Source organism: Odocoileus virginianus, chromosome 15, assembly GCF_023699985.2.
Source record: "Odocoileus virginianus isolate 20LAN1187 ecotype Illinois chromosome 15, Ovbor_1.2, whole genome shotgun sequence".
Taxonomy (NCBI): Eukaryota; Metazoa; Chordata; class Mammalia; order Artiodactyla; family Cervidae; genus Odocoileus; species Odocoileus virginianus.
The window spans coordinates 17515404-17522685 of record NC_069688.1 but is presented as its reverse complement, the minus strand read 5'-3'; the positions used below and the strand labels follow the sequence as shown (position 1 = coordinate 17522685).

Here is a 7282-nt window from a genome sequence, read left to right as displayed (position 1 = left end):
CCTCAGGTGCTGCCGGGGCGAACAGTCACAGAAAGTCAGAGTCAGGATGTTCTGGGACTCAGGCCCCAGAGGTTGTGATCCGAGGCTGGGCGCCCGCAGCCCGCGGGGCCTCAGGCGGTGCAGGCCCGAGTCTGGGGGCCGGGGAGGGGACGGGTGCTGCTCAGCCCGCCTCTGAACTGCACCCCCCTAGCCCCACCCTGCCTCCCCAGGGTCAGCAGGCTTGCTTCTGGTACTGCCCCTCTGCACTCCCCGCAGCCGGGGACCCGCAGGAGGGTGGGCTCTGCCAGGCGCCCAGGCCCCTCTGGGCCTCACACCGTGTTCCCGTTGTGGGTGACCCAGATGCCCACCCGCAGGGTGTGGAGACACAGGAAGGGACAGACGGGAGAGGGGCACCTGGAGGGCACCCGGCTCAGAAGAGACACTCCATCCAAGTCAGCCCCAGACTCAGTCATCCAGACGGCCTCCAGTGAAGACCCGGTGCTCTGGCCATGTGTCAAGGACTCGGAACCGTAGGTGCTCAGATGGCAGTGAGACAGGGCTCCCTGGCGCCCCTCAGCAGGCAGACTCACTCACAGGGCCCTCAAGGGACAGAGTGTCCAGGGGGTCCCTGAAGGCGCTGAAGTGCCATGTCCTTGGACTCAAGGGAAAACAGCACAGCTTGTAGTGACACAGGGACACTATGGTGATGTGGGGCACAGTGACACAGGGATGCTGTGGTCACACGGGGACACTATGGTGACGTGGGACACTATGGTGACATGGTGATATGGGGACACTATGGTGACGTGGGGCACAGTGACACAGGGATGCTGTGGTCACACGGAGACACTATGGTGACGTGGGACACTATGGTGACATGGTGATATGGGGACACTATGGTGACGTGGGGCACAGTGACACAGGGATGCTGTGGTCACACGGGGACACTATGGTGACGTGGGGCACAGTGACACAGGGATGCTGTGGTCACACGGGAACACTATGGTGACATGGTGATATGGGGACACTATGGTGACGTGGGGCACAGTGACACAGGGATGCTGTGGTCACACGGGGACACTATGGTGACGTGGGGCACAGTGACACAGGGATGCTGTGGTCACACGGGGACACTATGGTGACGTGGGGCACAGTGACACAGGGATGCTGTGGTCACACGGGGACACTATGGTGATGTGGGACACAGTGACACAGGGATGCTATGGTCACACGGGGACAGTATGATGAATCAAGACACAGGGAGCATGCTCTCTTGCCCAGGCTCCCTCCTCAGCACCAAGTCCCAGGAGCTCACAGGTGACAGGTGAGGCCCAGGGACAACATCCTGCACCTGCCTCTGACCTTGGACACTGTCCCTGCTGTGTGGTCAGAATGCTTGTCTCTGGTGCTGCTGTGTGCTGTGGTTGTATCTGCGTATAGGTACATTTGTGCTCACACACACACACACATATATACGCACTCACACACACACACTCTCACACAGTCACACATACTCTCTCACACACACACTCTCACACACACACACTCTCACACAGTCACACATACACAACTCACATACATACACAACTCAAACACATGCTCACACTCATACACACTCACAGTCACATTCACATAGTCACTCTCACCACACACAAAGACATGCTCTCACACACTCACACACACACAACTCACACTCACACAACACATATACTCACTCTCATATGTATACACACTCTCAGACACACACACTCACACACACTCATACACACAACTCACACACTCTCACACACACACACACACTCTCACCCTCACACACACACACAGTCTCACACACCCTCACACATACACATACACACAGACTGCCTCCCTCTGCCTCAGGCGCCCTTGCCATCAACTCCCCCTGCACTGCCCTCCCCTGCCAGTCTTTGCTGGCACAGGTGTGAGCACAGGTGTCCCCTCTCAAGAGAGGGTGAGGGCAAGGGGCACACAGCCTTGGGGCCCGGGGGCACCCCACAGCCATGGCTCGCTTCCCTGGGATGGAGGCGGCCAAGCCTGAGAGCACCTGGGGCTGCAGGCAGAGAGCATGGAAGAGCCAACCAGCTCAGGAAACACAGGGTCATCCCAAGAGGTCCTGTAATCCCCTCTACCTGGAAGAATCTGCAGCCCAGAAAGGTGTGAAGGGATGGGGGCACAGCCCGCTGTGGGTTTCTCAGCACCCTCTCCCGGTCACTCTGAACAAGCCTGTTCCTGCAACTGCCTCTCAGAGCTGGAAAAATTACTACAGTGTTCAAAGTCCAGGAGCAAACAGCACTTGATTTTACAGAAAGCTTGGCATTGGCTCTGATAGAAACACATGACTAGCGACCTCCTCCAAGGAGCCTTCCAGCCTCAGCAAAGCCCAGTTTCCCTGATGACTGTTGTTCCCTCCTCCAAGGTCACCCCTGGGGTCCACACAGTTACAACCCACGGGCGTCGTGGTCAGTTTGCTCCTGAGAAACCCTGATAAGCAGAGGAGGGCAGCAGAGGGACGGGGCTGAGGTCACCTGGGCCATGTAGGAGGGGGAGGTGGGGAGCCTGCCTCGTCCCATCAGGTAGGAAATCCTGGCCGTGCAGTCTGGCCTCCACAGGCACAGCAGGATGTGAGCAGGCCGGGGCCTGCAGCCCAGCGCCAGGTATGCAGCCCAAGGAGGGCACGCCCACGGCAGGTGCAGCTCGGCCAGCGCCCGCGGCCCCAGGACAGGAGCCCTGCAGGTGCAGTCGGGGCACGCCCGAGTCTGCAGAGCCAAACGGCGCCCCAGTCTCTGAGCGCCCTCGGTCTGGAGGTCCCAGGGTGCAGCAGGGGCAGGCTCCAGGAGGCCCAGGATCGGGCGGCTAGGGTGACACCCATGGGCACCTCTGGGAGTGGGTGTGAGTCAAGGGGGTTCCCAGTGAACCCTCTCTGCAGAGGTCTTGCTGGACACGCAGTGCTGCCCCTCTGCCCCCACACCAGCACCCTGTCTGTCCACCCTTGGCCATCCCTGGGCACATGGCTCTCTGAGCCTCCAGCTGCCACCTGAGTCTCCTTGGCAGGTTCACACCCACCATGGGGAGGGGATCCGGTTCTTTGCTGAAGGACTGCCTGGCCCCCTGGGAGGGCTCCCCCTCCCTAATATGACCTCAGAAACCAGACAGGGTCCCCGGGTCCTGACACACATTCTTCCTCTGCTTCCTCCAAAGGCCTGGATCCTCAGACTGGATTCGCTGTTTCTATCAGTTGCATTGTGAGATAGGAGACGTGGTACTAAGCTAAGGGTTGGAGTCCTGGAGGACAGCGTTTCATCAGCCGTCCCATTATTGCAGCCATGCTAAGACCAACCCTCCTCACCCCAAGGGAAGCGAGCTCAACACAGCCTCCATCACCCTGCTGCCAGCCTCTGCTTTGTTCTCAGTTTCTATTTACTTGTCTTGTGGTTTTTTTCATTCTACACAAACATAGGTCCATAAACACATAGGTCTGGCCACTTTTACTCACTCTAGTTCCCTGCCTTTGCACACACTTGGCACTTAATAAATGTTTCCTGGGTGAGTTGATGACTGAATCCCAAGGCTGGGTCGTGGGAAAACCCCTTTCTGTTTTAGTCTGTGCACCCAGGGCAATGTTGACTTCTGAGAAAGCTGTCAGGCCACAGCACATGCCCAATAGCACAAAGTGGGAAGATCAGCTCTCTAAGGCCCTGTCTGCCTGCAACTCACCATGAGACCAGGAGCCTGACCAGCAGTTCACCCACCCATCATTTCAGGGGCATCAGTGTTGACCTTTTATGTTGCTCACCAAAAAAATTAAAATGTCCCTCTGAGACAAAGAACGGTGAACCAGGGCTACTTGAGTATCTGGAAAGTCACTGACATGAGTAGGTCTCTGTCCACAGCTGATTCGGCATCTTTACTTGAAGTTCAGAGAGTAAATTTGTCGCATCAAATATGTCTTCAAAAAGGGAGCAGAAGTAAACAGACTCTTTTTGAAGCACGGAGTAAGTATGGTTGGAGTTCAATACACAGTGTCCTGCTGAGGAGGCTAGATCAAGCCAAGACAATCTTCTAAGAAACTGACATCCTTATGAAACTTAAACGTCAGATATTTTCTGATTCCTGAGTTGAGTCCCTGAAGGTGGGCATTGCAGGATTCCACCCAGACCGGGGTGAAATTATAAAACTGAGGGTTTCAAAACTCACATGTTTTCAGCACATGGCTAGCCACCGAGATCTTAACTTTTAAAGGCTGAAAATGTGCAGGTCAACAAGGTAAAAAACTACCTGGGGAAGTCACGCATCCCGAGAAGTCTCTCTTCTCCCACAGCTATGTGTTACAGGCTCAGAAACAGGCACCGTCTGGGCCTGTTCGAAAGTGTTCTGGCAACCTGATGCTTCCAAGAGGCTGCCCGGCTTCCTGGCTCGACGTTACCAGGATGAGGAGCCCCGGAGATGACACCCCTGCTGTCTGCACGGCCTTATACCTCCTCCCCCTCCCTTCCCGATGGTCCACCACCCGCAGACCTCCCCAGTCTCTGGTGAGAGTTCAGCCCCAACCCCTGCCCTGCCCCCTCCTCAGCCGATTCCCCTGGGCCCTGGGCCCATAGTACACTGCAATGCCCCTGTCTGGAGGGGGACCATCCCCAGTCACGTGATGGATGCATTACGACTGTTAGACCAGACTCGTCGACTCCACGGGGGACTCTACTGATTCCCCAAAGATCCCAGAATTCAGATCTCCTGCCCTGAGAATGACAGACATCCATCTCTGTCAGCCCTCCGGGAGCAGCCACACCACTGCTTGGCCGCCGCAGCATCCCCTCCTCCAGAACCTTCCATTCAACTGCTCCACCCTCCAGACACGGCCTTCTGAGTGGCTGCCTCTCAAACCCGTCCCACTGCACTTGGCCTTCCGTGCCATGCATACCTCTGCAGCTCACCCCAGCGCCCCCACAAGCCCCTGCAACCTCGAGTTTCAGTGCCAACAGGCACCTGCCCTCCAGGAACCAGGTATCCCGAGGATGCTGGTAACGAGAGAGCACCGAACGCTGGTCTGAGGATGCTGAAGCCCCCAGAGCACAGCTCCATCACTCCTCACAGGTTCCCCGGCCACCAGGACTCAGATCCCGTTCCCCTTAAGTGTTCAGTGAGGAGCTGCGCACTGAGTCACAGTTGGCGGGCTGTCTCCCTGGTGTCCGTGCCCTGACCCTGTGCCTGCAGGGTTTTTATTATTTGAGTGGCACTTTTATACTTTGCAAATCACTTTTATACCCATGACTTCATGAAATCTTACAGCCGTCCCGGAAGTGGATGGGCAGACAGGGTGATTAATGGTGAGCAAACTGAGGTGGGGAGAGGTCAGACCTCAGCCGCAAGGTGCTCACTGGGCGGTGCCGTGGACAGGGTCTCAGCGCCAGCCTGAAGTCACCCCAGCTTCGCAGGATCAACAGAATCCACAGGCAGCATGTATTGGAGCGCGGACAGTGCCAAGAGAGGCTTGGCTGAAGAGCAGAAGACACAGAGCCTCCCCAGCAAGGCAGCTTCGGGGGTGAAAGCGGCTCTGAAACATGCGCTGGGTCATTGTGCTTGTTCTCACGGCATGCTGCATGCTCTGGTGCAAAGGCCTAATTACCCTAACGCGGCCTTTAGCTCCCACCTGGCAGAGGCGATGCCCGATGTTACAAAGTCACATCTCTGGCCACGGGCCCACTAGGCCCGGTCACAGGCCTAACACAAGTCAAACACAGCAGCGGCTCCTGCCAGGTGGCATCCCCCCCATGTCCAAGGACATCAGAGCCGAGGTGACCTGAGACATCTTGAGGGCAGGGCAGTGGGGCAGAGAGCCCCCCTCTCAGGGCTGGGGGCCAGCTCCCAGGGGACCAGACAGAGCAGAGGGGTGGACTGCCAGCCTCACACAGACGTCAGCTCCCCTGCGGACTCGGAGCCCGTGGCGGGAACTCGCTGCAAACCTACCCGGCTGAAAGGAAATCATTCATTTGCCTGGAGAACAAGATGTACCCAGAAACTCGTCCAACTTCTCGCCGCCACCACCAGGAAAAACACACAGCGAGGAGCTGGACGACGCAGCTAACCATTGCTCAAACCTGCGGCCGGAGCAGGCACCAGCCTGCCCAAATTCCTCCCACCCGCCCGCCCGCCAGGAGCGGCCAGGAAAACACAAAGGGATGTGGAGAGTTCAAAGGCTGAAGAGCTGGTTGTGTCGTTATCACCAGCACGGATGCTAACGACTGCGAGCGTCCACTAGAGAGCTGACCTGAGGCTCCTTTCCATCTGCATCAGCCACGGCGGGTGAGGAGACTTCCTGGAAGTAGGGTCCCAGGGCTCAGTGTGTGTCCTGCACATGTGCACACTCATACAGCGCACACATGCACGCCTATGCAGGTGCACACACGCACGCACACACACACCTGTCTCTCTAATAAGCAACCTTCTGGGAGGAGAGGCCATGAAGACAAACCTCTGCGGAAACCATCCTGACGAAGACTCTGCTCCCTGTTCTGTCAGCTTCCACGGCTCCTCTTCTCACGTCGACCTCCTCAGAAACAGCACCCTCATAAAACTTCATTAAGACATGGTGCCCAGAGTCTTTTAAGTGAAAAACAACCCTGCCATGACTGAGGGGGAGTGGACACAGACCCTGACTGAATAGAGTTGAGACCCACCCCCTGGCCACGTGGGGCTCCTGGGAGTGGATGGAGGGTGTTCCCCACCACACAGGGCTCCCAGGAGTGGACGGAGGGGTCACCCCCAGCAGCATGTTATGGAGACCCCCCACTTGGTGAAGGGCTCTGAGCTTCTGTGCTTCACTCTTCCTTTCTGTGTGGAGATGTAAGCGAAATTCCAGCAGCTGTGGAGTCCAAGGACCTGGTTCTTAGCTCAGGAACTTGAGAAAATCTGCAGAACTCAAAAAGGCTCTGAAAGTATAGCAATTAAAAAAAAACCACACAGCAAAAAATTTAAATAACAGTCCAAATATTAACAACAAGCACGTTGGCAGGGCTTTGCACCAGCTGAGGTAGAAGACAGCTGTCACGGCCCTTTCCTGCAGACAGCAGGACGACACAATCAGAAAGGATCTCGAGCAGTGCTTCCACACGTGTCACGGTCCTAAGACGTCACCAGCTGTCGTCTGGGGTTGGGAGAGCAGGGCCCAGCTTCAAGCTGCTGCTACCCGCGGGCCTGATGGGAAAGAGACAGGTCCCGTCATCACCTGTTTCTGCAGGTAAGGAGCCTGAGGTCAGATCCAGCAGATAAACATCACAGCAGGACAACT

The 7282-nt window shown here is 56.8% G+C and overlaps 1 long non-coding RNA gene across 1 annotated transcript; it reads left to right on the top strand.

The window, feature by feature from the left end:
* The first annotated feature begins 202 nt into the window (after positions 1-202).
* Positions 203-3544, top strand: LOC139038448 (uncharacterized). Its single transcript, XR_011491429.1, has 2 exons — positions 203-509; positions 3196-3544. It is a non-coding gene; the product is annotated as an uncharacterized lncRNA (long non-coding RNA).
* Positions 3545-7282: the final 3738 nt, after the last annotated feature.